Genomic DNA, 23,985 nt, shown 5'->3' with positions numbered 1-23,985 from the left:
AGGAAGTTGGAGTGGAGGCTGCTGAGGTGGGGACGGGAGAGGCTGCCTCTGAGACAGAGTTAGCTGGGTCTCTGGGTGACAAAATTGTATAAACGGCGGAGCTTTGTGTGAGGAACTATAAACAGGCATGGGAAAACTTGGAGCCAAATTTATTTTTCTTTCAAGGGCTGTCGGAAATAGCTGACAAAGGCCAGAATTCTTTTCCAGAGCTGAAGTTTTTATTGGCAATGCTCTTTTAAGGGCCACTAATAAGAAGAAAAGCAAGAGTCTGACCTGAAGGCTGGCTTCATAAGTGGGTTTATGAGCTGCTGAAGAAGTGGGTGCAGTGGGGTATCAACCCTCCCTCCCCTGCAGGCTGGGGGGGTACTCACATATTCACAAACACTTTTGGGAAACCCACTATGTCTGCACTACGCACTATGCAAGGTGCTGGAGCTACAGCGGAGACTGAAATAGACATGGTCCCTACCCTCAAGAAGACTTGTTTGACAAAACAAAGTCAATACTGAAGAAATCTAAACACTTTCATGCCAATGCCCCCACCCCCTACCCTGCCCCACAACTGAGATTTAAAGTGTTTTCCTAGTCCACTCGGCTCATTCTCCGGTAAAACATAATCAGTGCAACTGGCCAAGTCGAATGGCAGGTTTTCCACACGAAGATGAGAGTCAGCATGATACTGAAAGGGGCTCAGAAGGGCAGGGGTGCTGCTTCACCTTGACTGCCTTTTCTTCTTGCCCTTCCCCCTTCCTGCCCTTCTTCTTCCTACAAATATTTATTGAGCATCTGCTAAGTGGTACATGTTGAGACAACAAAGTTGGACAAGACATACTTTGTCCATAGCCCGGTATGTGGAGCTTACATGTATGTAAATGACAATAAGAAGGGAATTGCAAATTGTGGTTAGAGGTATGAAGAGCATAGGGGATGGGAACCAATTTGAGATAAAGATGGTCAGATAAAGTCACTACAGGAAAGTGATTTTAAGTCAGGATTTCTTAACTTTGGCACTTCTGATATTTTGGGTCAGACAATTCTTTGCTATAGGGGACTATTCTGTGCATTGCAGAATGTTCAACAGCATCCCTGGCCTCTGACCGCTGGATGCCAGTAGCACCCCCTGACTTCCACTTATGACAACCAAAAATATCTCCCAACATTGCCAAATGTCTCTTAAAGGGCAACACTGCTCCCTTTTGAGAACCGCTAATTTAACCTGAGACTTAAAAATGATGAGCTCATCCAGAGAGGATTGCACTGAGGGTTTTATAGGCCACAGTAAAGAATTTGGGGTTCATTCTAAGTAGAAGGCAATCAGCATTTTCCACTGGGGTGTCATTACCTACTGTGAATTTTGAAGAGATCATTCAGGCGGTGGAGTGGAGGATGGATTAACTGGAGTCGTAGAGAAAGTCACAGCAGTCATAGGTGGCTGTTGCAATTGTCCACCCAAACCCAATAAATGATGGTGGCCTCAGTTGGGTGTTGATACTGGAGATGAGGAGAAGATTAATGTTCAACATTTTCAATGTTTCACATTTCCAAGAACATCCAGGTCTTGCCAATGGATTTGATGTGGAGATTCCATCCCTAAGAATACCCCCACAGTGTTCTCTTTGCTCCCTGAGTTCATGGTGCTCTGTCCCTCATGATTCTGCTTGATAGTGAGTATCTCTTAAGCAATGGTTTCTGCTCATAAACCTGGAAAGGTAGAGAAAGCAGCACTGATTAATGAATGAAGGCCAATCACGGCTAGATCCCGATACTTCACTTCCAACTTTCAAAGCCACTGATGAGGCAAAATCCACTCAGCATCCCCAATGTAGTTGAGGAATCTTGTGTTCCTCAGTAGGGATTAATGGAGGCATAGTTATCTGGAAGCTCAGAGTGGGAATAAGCAAAGCTGTTGGTTTGCATGACACTTGGCCATGGGCCTCTTGACAGAAGCTGGAGGGTGACTGACAGGCATTTGGGATGTGGGGACTGAGGCTCTTTGGTGAAAAGCAGTGTTCCCAGGAAAGTGGGTGAGCAGCAGGGACAAACTCTTAACAACATATTAGAGGCACAAGTAAGGCCTGTTTGTGAGTTTGTTTTTAATTGCATAGAACATGGTTGCCAGGATTTTAAATTGTAGTGCTCTAAGCATGTAATTAAGCGAGAAGGCTTAGTTGGCACCAGTTGGGATCCCAAGTTGTTGATGCAGCTTATGATAATGATCTTCTGATATTAAAATTCAGAAGCTGACTGTGTGTATGTCCCAAGCCCTATTTGTATGTTTTTCCTCTGGGCCTCCAAGCTCCAGGTAAAAATAATCAGGCTCCTTAAGTGTGTTTTTCATTGTTGGTGTGAAAATCCCTGTCTAGGTCTCGGTCTGGCTTGTGGCAGTGAGGTTCAGGTGAAGAGGTTTCTGGATCTGAAATAAAGGTCGATCATCTCAGCCCAGTCATGAGCCATCCCAGTCACTAAAATGCTCCATGCAATCTCTTCTTCTGCCTAAAATCACAGGATTTTAGAGCTGGGTGTGAACTGAGCAATTATCTTCTCATTTTCTATATGAGAAATCTGAGGGCCGGAGTAATGAACTGACTTCCTCAAAGCCACTCAGCTGATGCATGGCATCAAGAAATAAACAGGGGCCAGGTGCAGTGGCTCACACCTGTAATCCCAGCACGTTGGGAAGCCAAGGCGGGTGGATCACCTGAGGTCAGGAGTTCGAGACCAGCCTGGCCAACATGGTGAAACCCCATCTCTACTAAAAATACAAAATTAGCCAGGCATGGTGGTGGGCCCCTGTAATCCCAGCTACTCGGGAGGCTGAGGCAGGAGAATTGCTTGAACCCATGAGGCAGAGGTTGCAGTGAGCCAAGATCACGCCATTGTACCACTGCACTCCAGCCTGGGTGACAAGAGCAAAACTCTGTCGAAAGAAAGAGAGAGAAAGAGAAAGAAAGAAAGAAAAAGAAAGGAGGGAGGGATGGAGGGAGGGAGGGAAGAAAGAGAGAGAGAAAGAAAGAAGGAAAGAAAGAGAAAGAAAGAAAGAAAGAGAAAGAGAAAATAAAAGAATCAGGCCTGGAACCCAGCGCAGAGTCCCTTCTTGTGTAACCCTGAGGTCCCTCACTGAGCTCCAGAGCAGTCTCTCTCTTACCCTCCCTCCCCTACCTCCTTCCACATAAATTTGCACCCTCTTTGAAATCAGTGGCTTGTTTTCCCAGTCTTTCTGCCGGAAGTGTGATGGCGACCCTGCTGCAGAGGTTTCACGGAGAGAAAGAGGGAGCATCACAGCTCGGTAACCAAAATGCAGTGTGAAATGGTAGGAGACAGTTCACTCTTCAAGTCATCAGGGAGACATTTCACCTGGCACAAAGGCAGCTTACTTAGTGGACCATAATGGCCTGGAAGAGTTCCTGCCCCTCCCTGAAGTGAGCAATTTCCTCTGTTCAGCTCTGTCTGCACTGGCCCATTATATCCTAAACACACGGTGCGTTTACCTAGCAATTATCTGGAGTGGGAGCCAGCCCTTTCAAGAGGTCCTCTTTGATCCTTCCTAGGAATATCCTGGGAGGTGGGTGGGCAGACGGAGGGCCTCTTGCAGGAGGAGGGAAAGTAAGGCACACAGAGGGTTCCGAGAGTGTCCCGGAGTCAGGACTGGGTCTCTGGGACCCCTGGCCACCTAACCCCCACCCCTGCATTCTGCCCTCTTGGACTTCGCTGCTGCCCTGGCAGGTAGAGGACTTTAAAGAATCCCAGCTTGCTCCTCCCCAGGCCAGTGAAGGAGGTGCTTCTTATTAGAGGTGGATAAAGGTAAAGTGCCTGAGGATCTTTCGGATGGAAAAGCTTTTGTGCTCATTCGAGGTCCTGGATATCTTGGATGCCCTACGTTCAAATGCTCTGTTCTACCTGCTTGTAAGTTCATGTACTTATTGAAATTTATATTCTGATTTTTGGTTCCGAAGATAGAGACATTACACTTTGAAATGGAATTCTTCACCCCCACTACCTGGTACCCAGTGTTGGACCACACAAAACCCTCTCTAGAAAGAACAGAATCAACTCAATCACACCAGCCTGTCATCTAGGGTGCCTGCAATGGGGCTGAGCAAGGACTTGGGAACTAGTTCTGAGTTTGAATCTCAGCTCCCAGCACCATAATTAAGGGTGTTTTCTAACTTCAGCGCCCATGGCTCCTCCCTGCACTCCTGTTTCAGAGCACTCGCCTCCAGGCTCTCCTTTGCTTGCCTCGGAGCCTTTGCACGCACGCTTACTTTTCTCTGGAATGCTCTTCCCTGTGAGAGCCACAAGCCTACCCCCTTCCCTTCCTCAGACCCTTGCTCAATGCCATTGTAGCGGCGTCATTTGTCTGGGGTAATATGCGAGCTTTGTTGCCTCACACCAGGGAAATCAAGGACGCAGATGCACAAGAAGTGAGTTTAAGAGCAGACATTTAATAGGCGAAAGAAAGAAAAGAGAATAGTTCTCTCTCTCCTACAGAGAGAGAAAGAAGGACTCCTGAGTGGGTTTTCTGGTTCTGTGGTGAAATGCACGGAGTTTTATAGGCGAGCTTGAGGAGGTGGTGTCTGATTTACATAGGGCCTGCGAGATTGGTAGGACCAGGTGCACTATTCGCATAGCGCACAAAGAAGCTGGCCATCCCACCCTAATCTTTTATTATACAGATGGAGTCTCTACCTGGCTGGCATGGGTTGCCTGCCTTTCTACTTCACATGTGGTTACAAAGAAAAGGGAAGAGGGAACCTCCATGTTGAACACACCTGGCCCCCAGGTAGCCTTTTCCTATAGGCACAGCTGCCGGCATTTACCTATGCAAGCTTCCAGCTTGCTTATTTATGTCTGCAGATTGATTTTACAGGTGGCTCTTTGTTAGAAAAGAAATGATTTGGGGCCTGCTTTTTGTTAAAAGGGAAGCCTGACTGAGGACTCTCTTACCCTCATCAACTGCCTAAATAATTTCTTTTTAGCTTCTTTATCAGCATCATGTGGAGGCTTTCCATGACCACTCTCTCTAAAACTGCAACCCTCCCCTCCCTCTCTCCATCATCTCCCTTGTTTTATGTCTCTCAATGACACTTATCTCCCTCTGGCATTTCATATAATTCACTTGTACTTTTTGTTGATTGTCTGTCTGCCCCAACTACAATGAAAGCTCCATGAGGGCAGGGATTTTTGTTGCCTTTATTCATTGCCATATCCCCAGAGTCCAGAATGGAATCCAGCCCCTTGGTAGGAGCTTAACAAATATAAATGAATACATAAATTCGAGCAAGTAACTTACCAAGCTCATGTCCTGTCTCTCTTAAAAGGATGGCATGAGAATTAAATACAATATCATTGCTATAGGGAAAAATAATGGCCAACATATATTGAGTGCCTATTCAGTGTCAACTTTTAAATGCACTAAGTGCTTTACATAAATCACCTTATTTAGTCCCCACAAAAATCCTATGAGGCGAGTATTCTTTTAACCTTCATTTTACAGGTGAGGAAACTGAGGCTTAGAAAAGTTGGGTCACCTATTCAAGGTCACGCAAAATTCAGACCCATATTTGTATGAGCTCAGAACCAGTATTTTTTTTTTTCTTTATTATTTTAAGTTTTGGGGTACATGTGCAAGATGTGCAGGTTTGTTACATAGGTAAACGTGTGCCATGGTGGTTTGCTGCATCTATCAACCCATCACCTAGGTACTAAGCCCCACATGCATTAGCTATTCATCCTGATGGTCTCCTTCCCCCACTGCCCCCAACAGGCCCTAGTGTGTGTTGCAGAACCAGTACTATTGACCCCAACAATGTATGGCCATGGCCTTGTGTGTAACCATAGCTTGACTAGTGCTAATTCTCTTCTCCAAAGCACATAGCACAGCAGACCTGCACTGTCTGTCTGGCCTCTTCTTTTGGGAGCCTGTTCCTTCTACTGAAACCTGACATCTTGGAAGCATCCCCTGGTCTCAGGAGGCGGTGTGGTGTGGCAATGAGATGGCAGGTTTATTAACTGGGTGACCTAGGTTCTAACACCTCCTTTGCCCCCAAATTACTGTGTGATCTTGGGCAATTGCTTCCCCTCCGTAGGCCGGGTTCTGATGGTATAATGAGCACTGAGGTCCCTCCCAGCTTGAACAGTGCTGGGACTATTGGAGGACTCCACAGGGGTGTGTGGTGTGTGACTCATCTCAGAGGATCCTGCCCCCCCGGCTGTGGCCTTGGCCCAGATCTGCTCATGAATGTAGAGTCTCCTGCTTTGATGATTGCTGGGCTTTCCCTCCCACACCTCTTGAGCTTGAATTTCAGGTTGCTGGATTTGAGTGGGAGGTTGGAGGAAGTAACCATCTAGTGATTTTCTAATCCCTTCTCTAGGGGAAAGCCCAAGAGAAAGAAAAGGGAGGCATGAGAATCATTCCCACCCAACATGGCACAGAGTCATTGCAGGAAATACAGTTCTCTCTGGGGAGCCCAGCACCCTGCAAACCTCAGGGACTGCTATAGCAAAGGACATCTGCCCAACAGCCTCTTTCCCATTCCCCAGACCTGCCTTCTGCCAAAAGCGTCCCAAGGATCCCCTTCTTCACTGACCCTAAAACTGTCTCATTTGAATTTCAAGTTCTTTTGTTGTTGTTGTTGTTTGTTTGAGACAGGGTCTCACTCTATCACCCGGGCTGGAGTGGCATAATCACAGCTCACTGAAGCCTCGACCTCCCAGGCTCAATTGATCTCCCCACTTCAGCCTCCTGAGTAGTTGGGACTACAGGCACACGCCACCACCCCCGGCTAATTTTGGTATTTTTTTGTAGAGAAGGGGTTTCGACATGTTGCCCAGGCTGGTCTCAAACTTCTGGGCTCAAATAAGGTGCACACCTCGGCCTCCCAAAGTGGTGGGACTACAGGTATGAGCCACCATGCCAGACCGAGTTTCAGGTTCTAAACTGAGAAATCATTTTTTTCTCATTGTGAAATGGAGGATGAATAAGCCAAGCTAGGCAATGGCTTGAGTTGTTTTCCTCAATTCATTTATTCATTCATCCATTCATTCAACATTTATGTGCTAGAATCTTTGCCAGAAACTAAAAGAGGAAATTAATTGGGTCCTGGCAAACTTAAATTGGGTAATTGGTAATTTGAGGAGAATTTAATAAAGAGACTATTTTCAAAGGGGAGGGCAGAGTGCAGGAAAACAAGGGGTAGTGCCGTCTCTTGGAGCCAGTAACATCAGGAAGATATTATCAAGCCTAGGCTGAAGGGATAAAGGGAGAGACAATTCCCAGAATCCAGAAGTAATGAGTCAGATGGAGAGGGCCACTGGGCAGAAGCTGTGCTTTGGTTGAAGGGCTCATGTAGCTGGTGAAATGATGACCTTGACCTTGACTTCACCCTCTTCTCTGCAGTGGCTGAATTCCATTTATGTATTTACTGCAGGTCAGCCTCCTGGGGCTCACAGGAGGGCAGAGAAGGGCAGGGAGGGGATATGGAAGAAAAAACAGATGACTTGTAGCACAGAAACCAGACAGTTTCTGTCCCCAAGGAGCCTGCATACAGTGGGGGAGCAGCAGTACAAAGCTGAATGAATGCTTTAATAAATATATGAACACAGTATAAGAGGAGCGCAGGTGTTAGGAAATGAGCTGTCAGGAAGGGGTTAATGTGCCTGAAGGTGAGGGAGACAGTTGGTTCCAGGGAAGAAGATCCAGAGGAATTGGTTCTCAAAGGCTGATTAGGTTTCTTCAAGGAGGTAATGTCTAAACTGAGATTTGCAATATCAACAGAAATTAGCCAGGAGGCGTCCAAACATGGTGAAAAACGTGTAAAAGCTGGAGGTTGAAAGAGAGTATAGAGCTCTTTGGGAAACTGTAAGTGAAGAATAAAGAGTGTAAGGTGTGTGGGGGGTGGGCGGGAGATGAAGTGGAGTAGAGAAGAAGGACCCAGGGATGAAGAATTATTTTGCCCGACTAAGGACTTTGAAAATGTGTCTAAGGCCAATGGCAAGTTTTTAAAAGGTTTTCATCAGAGGAGTGGTAGCATTGTGTTTATGTTTTAGAAAATCACTTTGATTGAGGGGAAAAGAGTGGGTTAAAGACAGGTGGATTAGAAAGAATATTGTTTTTTAATCTAAATGAGAGATGACAGCAGCCCAAAGTAAACTGGTAGAAGAGGGGATGGAAAAAAGGTATTAAGAAGTCAAACTGGATGGGATTTGGGGATTGAATATAGGAATTTAGGAAGACTTTAGTTCTGGGGAGATGGTGATATGGTTCACTGAGATGACGAGCTTAAAAGAAGGAACAATGTGTGTGTGTGTGTGTGTGTGTGTGTGTATTGAGGAGGAGAGTGAATCATGGTGGAGAAGATGTAGGGGATTGATAAATTATCCAGTTTAGAGCATATTGAAGTGATGATACTAGGAGGATAACCAAATAGACCTGTTAGTGCTTTTTTTTTGAGATGGGGTCTCACTATGTTGCCCAGTCTGGAGACCAGTGACTATTCACAGGCATGATCATAGTGCCCTGCAACCTTGACCTCCTAACCTCAAACAATCCTCCCTGCTCAGCCTCCTGAGAAGCTAGGATTATAGGTGCACACCACCATGGCTGGCTCTGTTAGTGCTTTGGACAAGCTGTTTAGAAGAGGTGTGAGTGGAAGCTATGGATTTGAGAACCATCAGATGCAAACAATGATTGCAGCAGTGGAGTCCATGAGATCACCGTGGAAAGAGCTTAGAGTGAGGAGAATAAGACTATAGAATGCTGACTTTTAAAGGATGGCCAGAGGTAGAGGAACTCAGGAGATGAAGGAGTGGCCTGAGAAGAAGGAAAAGAACTTAGAGAGAGTGGAGTCTTAACAGCCAAAGAGAATATTGAGTTCTAAGGGGAAGCAAGAGGAGGAGTAACATGTCAAAACATTGCTGAGTGGCCCTGTGCACAGGAGTTAGTTAACAGTATGATTAGCCTTTCTCTTTCTGAGTCTTTTAATCTGATAGATAAGAAGTATTTCCTGGGCATCTACAGTATGCTTATTATGGGCTAAATTGTGTCCCCCCTACAAATTTATAGGTTGAAGTCAGAACCTCCTGTTCCGCAGAATGTGACTGTTTGGAGGTAGAATCTTTATCTATATGCTTGGGCTGCCGTAACACAATACCACAAACTGGGTGGCTTAAACACCAGAAGTGTATGTTTTTCTCAGTTCTGGAGACTGGAAGTCCCAGATCAAGGAGTAGCAGGGTCCATTTCTGATGAAGGCTCTCTTCTTGGCTTGTAGATGACTGCCTTCTCTTTGCGTCCTCACATAGTGGGTGGAGAGTGAGTGATGTGTCTTCTTTATTTTTATTTTTTAGGACAAGGTCTGGCTCTATCGCCCAGGCTGGAGTGCAGTGGCGCAATCTCAGCTTATCGCAACCTCTGCCTCCTGGGCTCAAACGATCCTCCCACCTCAGCCTCCTGAGTAGCTGGGACTACATATATGCGACACCATGCCTGACAAATTTTTGTATTTTTTGTAGAGATGGGGTTTTGCCATGTTGCCCAGGCTGGTCTGGAACTCATGACTTCAAGCAATCTGCCTGCCTCAGCCTCCCAAAGTGCTGGGATTGCAGGCATGAGCCACTGAGTCCAGCAGATGTCTCTTCTTATAAGGACACTAATCCTATCAGAGAAGGGTTTCACCCTCATGACCTCATCTGACAATAATTAATTCCCAAAGGTCCTATCTCCAAATGCCAGCAACATATGAATTTTAGTGGGGATACAAACATTCAGTACCTAACATTTCCCAATATTTGTTCTCTGATCTGCGATAACAGAAGGTTCAGCTGGGCACTTTGCCACATAACTAAAGATATTTCTGGGCCAGGTGCAATGGCTCACACCTGTAATCCCAACACTTTGGGAGGCTGAGGCAGGAGGATTTCTTGAGCCCAGGAGTTTGAGACCAGCCTGGGCAACACAGCAAGACTCTTTCTCTACAAAAGAAAAAAGAGAAGAAAAAAATTAGCCAGGCATGGTGGTGCATGCCTGTAGTTCCAGTTGCTTGGGAGGCTGAAGTAGGAGGATCACTTGAGGTGGGAGGATGGTACCACTGCACTCCAGCCTGGGTGACAGATCAAGACTCTGTTTCTCAAAAAAAAAAAAAAAAAAAAAAAAAATATATATATATATATATATATATATATATATATATATATAGTTAGAGCATATTGAAGTGATGGTACTAGGAGGATAACCAAATAGACCTGTTATTACTTTTTTTTTTTTTGAGATGGGGTCTCACTATGTTGCCCAGTCTGGAGTCCACACTGGCATGATCACAGTGCACTGCAAACTTGACCTCCTAACCTCAAACAATCCTCCCTGCTCAGCCTCCTGAGAAGCTAGGATTACAGGTGCACACCACCATGGCTGGCTCTGTTAGTGCTTTGGACAAGCTGTTTAGAAGAGTTCTGGGTGGAAGCTATGGATATATATATATATCTCCATGGATATATATATATATCTCCATGGATATATATATATATCTCCATGGATATATATATAATATAGCTATGGATATATATATAAATATATGTATATATTTCGCAGTCTCCTTTGTAGTTGGGTGTGATCATGTGACTAGGCTCTGGCCAATAGAATGTGAGTGGAAGTGATGTGTACAGCACCGCAATGGTACCCACATAAGGAAAGAGGCATATTCCCCCCTTTTGCCCTTCTTTCCTTCTTGCTGCCTGGAAGGGCAGACATGTGGTGGTGGGAGCTGGAACAGCCATCTTAGACCATAGGATGGAAACCTTGTGTTGAGGATGGCAGAACATGAAGCTGGAAAGAGCCTGTACACCAGACACCACGTGGGCACTCTATCAGCCAGGACTGATTTTATGTGGACTATTACTTGTTTAATCCACTATTATTTTGTTCCTTATAATAACAAGTAAATGGCTATTCTAATATATCTAGGATGGGGCTAAACCATGGTAGAATCTCCGGTTTGTACTGTACACAATGGGCCCCATCCCATTGTGCTATTATCATGTGCTAGGTATTGTGTTAGGTCTGTGTTACATATTAGAATTATTTTATCTAATTCTCCCAATGGCTCTGTAAGGTAGGCATTATTAGCCCTGTGTTAATGTTGAGGAAACTAGGCTTCAGAGAAGTTATGTCATTTACCCAAAGGAGCTCTGTCAGTAGGTGACAGAGTCAGGGGTTGAATCTAGGTCAGTGGTTCTTAACCAGAGGCAATTTTGTCACCCAGGAGACATGTGGCACTGTTGAGAAATTTTTGGTTGTCACAAGTAGGAGTGGGGAGGGATGCACTCAAGGGTAGCAGGAATGCTGCTGAACATCTAAATATGCACAGGACAGGTCTCACAGTGAGGAATTATCTGGCCCCAAATATCAACTGTGCCAAGGCTGAGAACCCTTGAGGACCCGTCTATGAAAAACTCGGGCTCCTTCCATTACACCAAATTGGGAAATGGAAGTTAAAGAGGGAGTTATGAAAAATAATAGAGAATAATGTCGTGAAAATAATATTTTAGGAAGCTAAACCTGGAGTGGTGAGAGGAATGAGCTGGAGATGGGAGAAACTGAAGCTAAGAAGACTATTATTGGAAGCCACAGACTGGTCCAGGTGAGAGGCAGGAAGGACCTGGTGGGGTGGATGGCTGAGGTCCATAAAGGGAAGACAAGTTAAGTGCCAGTGGCAAGAACTTGACTGACAGCAGGTAAAGGATGCGAGAGGCAGGGAGAAGTGAAGGCAGACAAGGCAGTGGTGATTTCTCTTCTCCACGTGCATCCCCTCTTCCTCCCCTTCCTCCTCCTCCCCTTCCTCCTCCTCCCCTTCCTCCTCCTCCCCTTCCTCCTCCTCCCCTTCCTCCTCCTCCTCCCCTTCCTCCTCCTCCTCCCCTTCCTCCTCCTCCTCCCCTTCCTCCTCCTCTTCCTCCTCCTCCTCCTCCTCCTCTTCCTCCTCCTCTTCTTCTTCTTTCTTCTCACCCCTCCTCCTCTTCCTCCTTTCCCCTCTTCCTCTTGTTCCTCCTTCTCCTCCTCATCCCCTCCTCCTCCACTTCTTCCTCCTTTTCCCCCCATCCCTCCCTCTTCCCCCTCTTTTCCCTACAGCTCCCTGCCCCATTGGCATCTGCTTCTATCTTCCTTCTCGCTAACCCCTTTGTCTAATGGGCATGCTCTGTTTTCCGCTGACCCCTAGTTCTAGGCCATGGGTCCCACCCCCAGCAAATGCATGGAAAAATCTTGGTTTCCTCAGCTTTGTTCACTGTGACAAGAAAGAGTGAGCTCCCACAGTGACAGCAACAGACTCTGACACATCTTTTCAATCTTTCTTCTCTTTCCATTTCCTTTAAAACTTTTGGCCTTAAAAACTTTGACGAGTGTGTAGGATTGTTATAGAGACAGACAAGTGGTCCAGGAAAGAAACTCAGGGAATTTCCGACGTGAGGGAAGAGGAAGGAAATCCTTTGTCTCACATTTGTTGTTTCCTTTGGAGTGTTTTCCAAAGGACACTGGCCTGTTGACAAGGCATCCCAAGGGCTTTGGGGCTGGCCCTTCCTTTTCCTTGTCCCTGGTCTATGTCTGTCCTTGTAGCCTGGTGCCTGCTTCAGGGCTGGGAGCTGGGGTTGCCAGATGTGCTCTGAGCCCTGCTAGCAGAAGCACTTGTGTTTGGCCTCTGTCTCTGCTTCCCTGCCCTTCTCTTCCCCAGGTCCTCGGTAGCCCTGTTGAAAGGCCAGTGGCTTCTCATGCCTTCAGAAAAATTTAGACAATAAAGAGGCTGCAATGATGAGCTGATTGCTTTCAGGCTGACAGCTAAAGTCTGTGACAGCCTGATTGCTTTCAGGGCTGACAGCTAAAGTCTGTGTCGGCACTGAGTCAACCATCAAGAGGGAAGGTGAGCACCTTCCAGCTAATGCTGGGTTCCCAGCTCCTCCCATTGGCTTGTGAGACATGCTATGTCCATTTTGTCTCTTCTCTCCCTTCAGCCTGTGTGCATTCCTCTCCTCTGGGCCCACTGCTCACCTGCTCTCATTCTGTTCTTTAGTATTCTGTTCTCTCTCTCATCCCACACTATCTTCAAAGAGAGCCAGGCCTTGGAGAACAGAGGGAAGTCCAAGTTCCCCTTTGGCTTCTGACTCCCAATGTCCCCTTTCTGTGCCCTTTGCTCACCCTCTTTCCAGGATCTGCCTCCTCCATGCTTCTCCACCCATAGCATCACTGCCTATTCCTAGGAAGGATTTGGATACCAGTCATCTGTATCTTCAGCAGCCTCATGGCATGATGTTTTGGAACACACATGCACTTGGGAACTTAGTAGCTTGGGTTGAAATCTGGGCCCTGTTCCTTACATGCAACTTTGAATATGTTAACAAAAGTCTCCATGGGCAAGTTTCCTCAATCTGTAAATTGGGGGTAACAGTATATATCATGTGATTGTGAGGATTAAATGAGTAATGTATGTAAATACTTTGGACAGTGCCTGGCACTTGAGGAGTTTTATAAAAATTAGGTATTACTACCATATGAATACAAATGAATGTGCTGTACCTCAATAAGGAGATCGGTGAGTAGGAGAGGCCCCCTTCCGTGCCATGGCAAGCTCAATCAAGGGCCACCATGGGGTGACCAGGCTGTGGGAATGGCCAGATCCATGCGTGCTGCCATCAGCATGGCCAGGTGAACGTTGGTGATGACCAGAAAAGGCTGAGCCAAATGCTCAAATCAGCACAGTGGGCTTGAGACTTTGGGAGCCACTGTGGAGAAGAAGAGCACAGTTGAGATAGGGAATGGAAGGTAGGTTCTGCACAGGCAGGCGTGATGTCATTCCTCCTGTCACTGGGCTGCAGGGTGAGCATCAAGCCAGCCATGCAGGAGAACAGAAAGTGCACCCTGCTGTAGAGGGGTGTGGGGGTGTGTGCATGGCCAAATAGAAGACGTGTTGCTTCCCTAGGAACCTGCTAGCGGACTGGTAGGAGGGACCGCAGTGTGTGGAGCACTGATTGCCAATAAAAACCATTTCGTTGTGACCTCCCTCCATATCCTGTGCCCTTGTTCTGGTCCTCAGTGCAATTCATAGGCTTTTCTTTCCCCTCCCAGGAAAGGTCCCTGGGCAAAGCCTGTGACCACAGCCACACCTGTAGGTGTGTGAATTACAGTCTTCTATGTGTCTTCTTTGCTTTCTCTAAAAGGGAGGGATGGAAAGCTTTTTTTTTTAATTTTTATTTTTTTGACAGGGACTCACTCTGTCTCCTAGACTGGAGTGCAGTGGTGTCATCATAGCTCACTGCAGTCTCTGCCTCCTGGCTCAAACGATCCTCACACCTCAGCCTCCTAAGTAGTTGGCACTAATAGGCACATGACTGCCATGCCCAGCTTTTTTTTTTTTTTTTTTTTTTTTTTTTTTGTAGAGATGAGGTTTCTCCATGTTGCCCAGGCTAGTTCTGACTTTTATGAAAGACACAGTATCATTACCCAGCAGGATGACAGATGTTAGAGATCCAGGACCTCCTCCTCGTGCTCCCTGGCTCAGTGGTGGGGCTATCTTCCCAAGGGAGGAGTGGCAGATGGCACACAGGGTTCCCCCGCTCAAGGCTTTGGGGGCACCGTTCATCCTGGGGCATCACTCACATCTGCAGTCCCAGGAGTTGCACAGGGTGCAGATTTGCCCGGGGACCCCAGCCTCAATTGGGGTCAAAGGGACTCTGCCTCAGGATCCCTTCCTCCCTGTTCTTGGCTGTCTTTTGTGAAGAGCTGTGGGTGGGGGAAGGTGACCGTGGGGACTGAGAGCAATCAAATTGAAATGCAGGGCTAAGAGAGGCCATTGCTTTGGGCAGAAAGAGAAAATTCATGGCAGAGGGAAGAGCAGGTCCCAAGCTTCCCCACCACCCCCCATGTCCCCGGTCTCACCTCAAGCTTCAGAGGGCAGAATCCTGCCTTGGAGATGATGTACCAACACAGCTACCTCCCCACCAGTTCATTAGGAAGACAAATGCCTGAGCCAAATTCCTTAGGATTTGCCAAGAACCAATTCCTTAGGATTCTTTTTCTGGCAACTTCCATAGCATTGCCAAGCTAATGGAGGGATCTCAGGGATATATCTGATGCCTGGAGCAACAGGAAATGCGGGAGCCCACAAGACGATCAGTCAGGTGTGTGCACCTAGCACAGTGGCAATGCCCAATGTCCTGATACAGACTTTTGTAGTTCCCTTGGGCTCAGGAGGAACCATAATGCCAAATGACACAGTCACATGGAAGGGCAGGGCTGCAGCCACAGTGACTCAGCAGGAAAAGAATTAGTTCCCCAGAAGGATCTAGCTTGAGGAATATCTGAGGCCAGAGTGTAGTGGTTGGTGTGTTTGCTTTTACATTCTGCAACCCATTTATTGATAAAACTGTTGTGTTTTTCAATGTTAAGTAAAATGCTATGCAAAAGTATCCTCAAGCCAAGTCCCCTAGCTCCAGGGGTGATTATCAAAATAATGCCAGAAATTAATCCTTTTATGCAAGGATGTCGAGGAGGTCCTGAAGTCCAGGGGAAGGGGCCTTGGGTGGTTCAGGGTAGTGCCATTTACCAGCCTGGAGGAAAAGCAGTTTAATATTTTCAACAACCTATATTGATACACACGTGTTGGCTGAATGTCAGCCCTGCCTAGCCCTCACCTCAAACTGACCCTCACCTCAAATTGAAGCTTTATTGCATAAGCATTGTGGTACTTACTCTTGCCTGAATATTGAAGAAACCCCATTCCTCATCTCCAAATCCCTCATATGGCTGTTTCTCCAATGTGAGTTTCAGAAGACTCTGAAGTGTGAGAAATCTCTCTGCTTTGACCAGTCTTTTGGGCAAGGCCTCATGTGTCAATAAGGGTGTGTCTCCTTCCTTTCCAGCTCAGTCCCAACTATTTTCTTTCATATAACACGTACTGTCCAGTGGAACTTCTTGCTCTTTCTTTTCACACACACCCTAAGCATTCATGTCTGTAAGCCTTTGCTCCTGCAGTTTCCTCTACCCGGGTGCCTTTTTCTCTTCTCTCCTTGTGTCCAACTCATGGTCATCCTTTAAGGCCTTTGCAAATGCCACCTTTTCCATGAAAGTCTCCAACTATTCCTCTCTTCATAAATGATCTCTCTCTGTCCTGTGACATCTTAAAACAATTTTTTAAAACTTCAGTATGGCACTTTAGAATTTTGTCATCATCATTACTGACATCATCAACATCATCATTATTTGGCTGGATTCACTGAGAATCTACTATGCGCCATGAAAATATTCTGTGCCCTACAGTCTCATTTGCTTTTCTGTCTTGTAAAAATAATTATGTATGTATGTATGCATGTTTTCTTCCTTTCTAGCATACAGTAATAAAGCAAATGGAATTTGGAATCAGATTTGGGTTTGGACCCGAGTTCCATTATTTGGTTGTAGGACTTTAGGCAAATTACTCAGGCTTCCTAAGCTTCAGCTTTCTTGTTGGTAAAACACTGATAATAACACTTACCTCATAAAGGGTAATTGTATTACATCAAATAATAATAATAATTGCCAGCATTTGTTCAGTGCATACTATATGCTGGGCAGTGCTCCAAGTACCAATTCTGTATTATTTAATAATTTAAATCCTCACAGTAACCCTATGAAATAACTAATAGTACCCTTACTGTACAGAGGGAGAATCTAAGGCAAAGAAGCCAGTCAGTGGAAAGCTAGAATAAGAATTTTGACTTTAGAATCCTCACTTTTGTTTTTTTTTTTTAACTGAGTCTCACTCTATTGCCCAGGCTGGAGTGCAGTGGCACTACCTCAGCTCACTGCAACCTCTGCCTCCCAGGTTCAAGCAATTCTCCTGCCTCAGCCTCCCGAGTAGCTGGGACTACAGGCACCCACCACCATGCCTGGCTAATTTTTGTAGAGATGGGGTTTCACCATTTGGCCAGGCTGGTCTCAAACTCCTGACCTCAAGTGATCTGCCCACCTCGGCTTCCCAAAGTGCTGGAATTACAGGTGTGAGCCACCACGCCTGGCCAGAATCCTCCCTTTTAATCATTACCAACAAATGCCTCTGTAGGGTGGATGATACCTGGCCTGGGCTGGATATTGGATGGTACGTAGCCCAGTATCTGGCAAGTATTTCAAAATTGGCAGCTGTAATTCTTATTCCCATTCTTACTGCTCAGGGCTGGGGTCTATCCTGTGCATCTCTGTTTCTCCACAGCACCTCATAACACTAAGAGCTTGCATTTGTTTAGCATTTTCCATGTGCCAGGGACTGTGCTAAGCCTCTAGCCCTAGCAAATGAATAAATGAGTGATTGAATAAATGAATGGATGAAAAGATTAGACAAAAGCTCTTGAACAGTGGGCAAAGACTATCTGAAAAGAGGATTCATCCCTTCCAGTTTACTTGCCAGGCAAAAAGATGAAGGGATGGAGGACAGGCCTCCCAGGGACCTGAATAACTCCCAGTATTCATCAGTATTTTCATTAACGACTTGAAAGACGGAGTGCAGAGTATGCTAATCAAATTGGTGAAGCCTGCGAGGCAGAATAGAAGCTGAGCACTTATGAGGGAAGCTGGAGCTTGCAGACAGTACTTGACAAATTGGAGAAATAAACAGAGTTAATAAACAGAGCTTCAGGAGCTGCAGACTTCAAGTGGCTCCAAGGGATCAGCTGTCACTAATGGATTTGCCCAGAGAGATCTTTGACCTTCTTTTCCTTGGTCTTTGCCTGGCTTGACTGCATCTTTGGAGCAAGCCTGCCTGAGGGGTACACAGTTTCCTTGATGAGGGGACTTATTTGGGCCTGGAAGCCTGATGGGCAAAGTCCCCACTTCAAAGGCTAAGCTGTCCCCACACTTCTTCCTGGACTGTGCCTTGCTCACCTAACCCATCTGCCTGGCTGTGTCTCCATGGAGAGAAGGGGCTGGCTCCACCTGCTCCCCAAAATAATCAAGACTCAGTAAAACCATAAACTGACCCCACGTTGCCTGACCCCTACCCACCAAAACGGTGCTGCCCTTCTCTACTTCCTGTACATTCCTGTCGTCAACTTCTTTTCCCAATTGAGGCTGCCCTGGAGGTGATTCTGACCTTGGCTTTTCTTGGGAAAATGTACTGGCGTGAAAGGAGGGGAAATGAGACGGTGCGATCTGCTGGGGAAGCTCCACCTCTGCCCTGCCAACCTCTAGGAAGAAGACAAAGTCTGAGTGGTTTGGCAGTTATAGGAATGTGCGGGCGTTAGAGTCCCAGCTTCATCCTTCTTAACTTACGTGGTGTTAGGTAAGTTTTTTAGCTTCTCTGAGTCAAGCTCTTTTGGTTACAAACAACTGAAAGACACTTGGTTTATCTTTTTTTTTTTTTGAGACGGAGTCTCGTTCTGTCGCCCAGGCTGGAGTGCAATGGTGCAATCTTGGCTCACTGCAGCCTCTGCCTCCTGGGTTCAAGCAATTCTCCTGCCTCAGCCTCCCGAGTAGCTGGAACTACAGGTGTGCACCGCCACATCTGGCTAATTTTTTGTATTTTTTGTAGAGACGGGGTTTCACCATGTTGGGCAGGATGGTCTTGATCTCCTGACCTTGTGATCCGCCCATCTCGGCCTCCCAAAGTGCTGGGATTACAGGTGTAAGCCACCTCACCCGGCCTTCTTCTTTCTTGATTGGCCTCAGGGTGCCTATGACCAGACACTGATGTTCCAGTCCCACCTTTATGAAGAGGCTAACAGGGAGGACAAATATCTCTGTATCCAAATCCATATTTCTGGGAAAAAGATACTGACTGGCCCCACTAGAATCAGGTTTCTACATTGGCCCAATCAGTCAGGGCTGGCCTGAGGAGTGGAGGGTGGTGTTGCTGGGTACCAACAGGCCAGCAAGGGCCCATCTTTGTGGGTAGGTGAAAGTTCTCAGAGAAGAGAAAATCACCCAATTAGGTGTTCAATGCAGTCTCTGAGCCTCAATTTTCTCTTGTGAAAAATGGGGATAATATTACATGTCTCATAAGAATTGAATAAAATATTCTATGTAAAATGCTTAGCATAGTGGCTGATACATAGTAAGGGCTGCCAGTTGAACAATTGCTCTTTATTCAAGATAAACCTCACTGGAGTTGGTAGGAAGATCCCTGAGGTAGTGTGGGCTTGGGAGGGGAAGGGTAGCACAGAAGGCACAGGCTGGAGTGATGAGAGTGTGGGGAATGCATCTCCATTCATTTGTCCACTGGGGGAAACAGGGTTGTAAACCATCGGGGATGTGGACACGCAAATGTTGTTCCTTCAGGAGGCCTGACTCCTAATTCCCAGCTGGAGAACAGGCCAGTGCTACCATGTCATGGGTTTAAGCACCCAAACCATCCGTTCATTTATTCTTTCATTTAACAGATATCAATTGAATACCTACTATGTGCCAACCTACTAGTTGCTGGAGATATAGCATATTTGCATTCTAGTAGGAGAGAAAGACAGTAAATAAAGATAAACAAGTAAAATATATGTTACTGGCAAGTGCTAAGGAGAAGGCATAAAGTGGGAAGAGGTATGTGACATGTCAGCCAGGTAAGTGAATGTTAACATTTTAAATGGGGTAGCCAGGGAGAGCCTTACTAAGAAGGTATCTTTTGATTAAAGACCTTGAAAGAAGTGATGGAGCTAGTCATGTTGTCTGGGGGGTGGGTGTTAGGGTGGGGAAAGATAATTTCAGGTAATGGGAACAGCCAGTGCAAAGGCCCTGAGGTGGGAGCCTGCTTGGCACCATTAAGGAATCACAGAGAGGCCAGTTATCACTGAAGCAGATGGAGAGAGCAGGTCAGATTATTATAGGACCCAATGATGTTGGACCCTGTAGTTCATAGTAAAGTACTTTAGCTTTTACCGTGAGTGAGGGGGAAGCCATTGGAGGATTTTAAGCAGAGGAGTGACATGATCTGAATCAGGTTTAACAGGATCGCTCTGGAACAGAGTGCAGGGGTCAAGAACAGAAGTAGTGAATCCAGTTAGAGGGTAATGCTAGGGGAGCTAGAGTTATGTCTTGGAGTGGGGTGGTAGTAGGAGTGGTAGAAGTAATCAGATTCCAGATATATTTTGAAGTTAGAACTGACAGAATTTGCTCAACTACTGCTTTGGCCTGATAGCAGTGACATCAATTCCAATTCCGGGCCCCCAAGGTGTAAGTTGGTACACAATCCTTCTTCCTGCCACCCGGTCCTTCCAAAACATGTCTGTCAAACACTCTCAGAGGTCACCCCCATTTCCATGGAGACCTGAGGTTTAGAGGACTCCCTGGGGTCACAGCCATGGCTACTGGAGTCAGGAAGCTCTGAAGCTCTCAAGAAGCATGAGGGATTTTGATGGTGGCTGCAGCTCTCTTTCAATTTAGTGACCTGACGGTGGTCTCCGAAAGTCACATCTTCTTTCCCTTTTTAGTTTTGGGGTGCCTATTTAGGGGTCCCAGGATTGAGTTGCCAACCCAGGAACAAGTTGCCAACCTAAAAGGGCATGGAAGAACCAAGAACCATTAAGAAGTACTGAACTTGGAGTCTCCAAAAAATCGGTTTGTGTCCCAGCCCTGTCACCATGGGCCTTAGTCTCTTTAAAGGGGGTCCAATTAGATGAGCTTCTTTCAAGCTCTAAAGGTCTGTGAAATTTGGGCAAGAAAAATGTCTTGTTGGCCAGGTGTGGTGGCTCACGCCTGAAATCCCAGCACTTTGGGAGGCCGAGGTGGGCAGATCACCTGAGGTCAGGAGTTCGAGACCAGCCTGGCCAACATGGTGAAACCTCGTCTCTACTAAAAATACAAAAACTATGGCCGGGCGCAGTGGCTCATGCCTGTAATCCCAGCACTTTGGGAGGCCGAGGCAGGCAGATCACCTGAAGTCAGGAGTTCAAGACCAGCCTGGCCAACATGGCAAAACCTCATCTTTACTAAAAATACAAAAATTAGCCAGGCGTGATGGTACATGCCTGTAATCCCAGCTACTTGGGAGGCTGAGGCAGGAGAATCACTTGAACCTGGGAAGAGTAGGTTGCAGGGAGCCAAGATCGTGCCATTGCACTCCAGCCTGGGCAATAGAGGGAGATTCCATCTCAAAAAAAAAAAAAAAAAAAAAGTTTTGTTATCGGAGATATTTACATCTGTGGACTTTGGCTCCATCAGAGTCCTCATTTTTTCAAATTGAGCCTCCTATACATCAAGAGAGATAGGTGAATTGCATTTTTCTAAAATGGCATGATGACAGAGAGGATGCCTTCCAGCTAGACTAGCAGGCCTGGGCTAGGAAAGCTCATCACGCTTCCGTCAACAGGCCTCACTTCTGAGCTGGAGATGCTCATCTCGGAGGCCAAGGAGTGAGTCAACAGAATGAGGAGCGCGGGAAGGCGACACCAGCAGTTTCGTTTCCTTGTTCCTAGTTGCCTTTACTCTCATGTTTCTTGTGAGTTGCCTTTTCAGAAAACAAACGAAACTTTGTGATTAGCCCCAGGGCTGTATGCACGACAGAGGCACTGGGAGAGTTCTTGGGAAGGGAGCCTGTCTGTATTTTTGGTGCCACCAGGTCATTCTCCTTTCACTAGCTCTTTTGGGGCATCTGTCTGATGGGGGGAGCTGTAGAGAATTTGAGCTCTCCTAGCTTTGGACAAAGGGAATCCCTCTTTTATGACAACACAGGGCCTGCCAGCCATCTTGAAACCAGCTTGGGAGTTGCTCCTTCAAGCTAATGACGTGAATGCCCCAATTCTCCCTTTGATGCTCCCGAACTGGTCATCATGGCCCTTAAGACTGAAAACTAAAAAAAAAAAGTCCTAAGCCCCTCAACCATATGAACAGAACCCCTCTTGGCCAAGGGAACCCTAGAGAAACCTTAAAAACTGAGTTCCCAGCCAGGATGGGATGGGAGGTCAGACACGCCTCCTTGTACGCCCTCCCTTTTGCAGTTTAGACACTGACCAACATTAATGTTAAAATAGAGACCATGGCTGGGTGTGGTGGCTCATGCCTGTAATCCCAGCACTTTGGGAGGCTGAGGCGGGCGGATCACGAGGTCAGGAGATCGAGACCATCCTGGCTAACACGATGAAACCCTGTCTCTACTAAAAAATACAAAAGAATTAGCCGGGCATGGTGGTGGGCGCCTGTAGTCCCAGCTACTTGGGAGGCTGAGGCAGGAGAATGGTGTGAACCCGGGGGGCGGAGCTTGCAGTGAGCTGAGATCGCACCACTGCCCTCCAGCCTGGGCAACAGAGTGAGACTCCATCTCAAAAAAAAAAAAAAACAACAACAAAAAAACAAGAGACCATAAGACTGATAGAACAGATCCATTGTGGTAATAAGATATCAAGTTACAGGCCAGGTACAGTGGCTTACGTCTATAAGCCCAGCACTTTGGGAGGCTGAGGTGGGTGGATCACCTAAGGTCAGGAGTTTGAGACCAGCCTGGCCAACATGGTGAAACCCCGTCTCTACTAAAAATACAAAATTAGCCAGGCGTGGTGGCACGCACCTGTAATTCCAGCTACTCGGGAGGCTGAGGCAGGGGAATTGCTTGAACCCGGGAGGCAGAGGTTGCAGTGAGTCAAGATTGTGCCATTGCACTCTAGCCTGGGTGACAGAGTGAGACTCAATCACAAAAAAAAAAAAAAAAAAAATAGATACCACGTTATAAACAGGACCTAAGGCAATGCCAGGCAAGATTAAGTCATTCACCCCTACATTTAAAGAATAAACTATATCCCAACTGCCACAAGGGTTTTCTTCTCTAGTAATCAAGCACTGGCCTCTGGATAAGCAATATTGAAACAACTGTAGCTTGTCCACTGCCAGATGCTAATGGACTGACCTGTTCCACAAGCCAAAACTACAGCTTTGATTGAACAAGAGGCTGATTTCAGTAACTTTCTCCTGATAAGTGCCCACTCACCATGGACTGGTTCTGGCATTTACAGAGCCTGTGCACTTGTGTGACATCGTGTCCCTGCTTCAACTTTTGGACATATAGGGCTTAATTGCAGTGCATTTAAATGGTACGTCTCCACCCCAAAATGAACATGGGACACATGTAAAATGCATGTTCAGTATGCATGCATCAGGACCCCCTTCATGAATATTTATAGTTCCTCCCATTACTTATTGAATATATACACTCAGCCAAATTTATCCTTCAGCATAAATTTCTGTTCCAACTTCTCCTCCCTTGAAGTGCCTGCTAACAGTCTCTGCCGAAGGCTACTTTCCAGCTTGTCAGGTTGGCCACCCTGCAGGCTGTAAACCTGTACCAGAAATAAAGCCTCTTCTCCAAACTTAGAGATCTCATGATTTTAAACCTGACAAGACCATATTTCCTGAATGGCCCCCGAATGAGTGATGCGGGCTTGCTGATGATGCTGCTTGGGTGTCTTGGAGGAAGATTCATGTACCATAGAGTTGTTTTTTTTCCCAATTGAGACTCGGTGAACAAACTATGTCAGAATTACAGCTCACTTAGGGATTTTGCTTTATGATGCAAAAGCTGGGATGCTTAGACAATAATGAGATGGGTGAAATGCAAAATGAGAGCAGTGGAGGCTGAGGAAAGGAGAGGTTTTCATTAGGGCAACTTTAGGGCATAGGTCTGCCCTCGTCTTAAGCTTTGTGCAGGAGTAGGTGAAGCCGAAATGGCTCTAGCTATTCAACTTATTTTCTTTGCCCTTAATTTTTACTGAAACTCTTTTCTTTTTTGTGACACAGGGGCTCACTCTGTTGCCAAGGCTGGAGTGCAGTGGTGCAATCACAGCTCACTGTAGCCTCAACATCCCAGGCTCAAGCAATCCTCCCACCTCAGCCTCCTGAGTAGCTGGGACTACCAACATGTACCACCATGGCCAGCTATTTTTTAAAATTTTTAGTAGAGATGGGGTTTCACCATGTTTCCCAGCCTGATCTTGAATCCCTGGGCTCGAGTGATCCTTCCACCTTGCCCTCCAAAAATGCTAGGATTACAGACATGAGCTACT

At 46.4% G+C, this 23,985-nt stretch overlaps 1 long non-coding RNA gene across 1 annotated transcript; it reads right to left on the bottom strand.

The window, feature by feature from the left end:
* Positions 1-251: 251 nt before the first annotated feature.
* Positions 252-15,073, bottom strand: LOC104002093 (uncharacterized). The gene is made up of 4 exons (XR_002939310.3): positions 14,915-15,073; positions 13,556-13,761; positions 9,877-9,969; positions 252-1,701 (listed from the first exon to the last, which is right to left on the bottom strand). It is a non-coding gene; the product is annotated as an uncharacterized LOC104002093 (long non-coding RNA).
* Between the last annotated feature and the right edge of the window lie 8,912 nt (positions 15,074-23,985).

The sequence above is a fragment of the Pan troglodytes genome, chromosome 15 (assembly GCF_028858775.2).
Source record: "Pan troglodytes isolate AG18354 chromosome 15, NHGRI_mPanTro3-v2.0_pri, whole genome shotgun sequence".
Taxonomy (NCBI): Eukaryota; Metazoa; Chordata; class Mammalia; order Primates; family Hominidae; genus Pan; species Pan troglodytes.
Note: the sequence above shows the minus strand (reverse complement) of the source record. Positions and strands in the feature narration are given on the sequence as shown.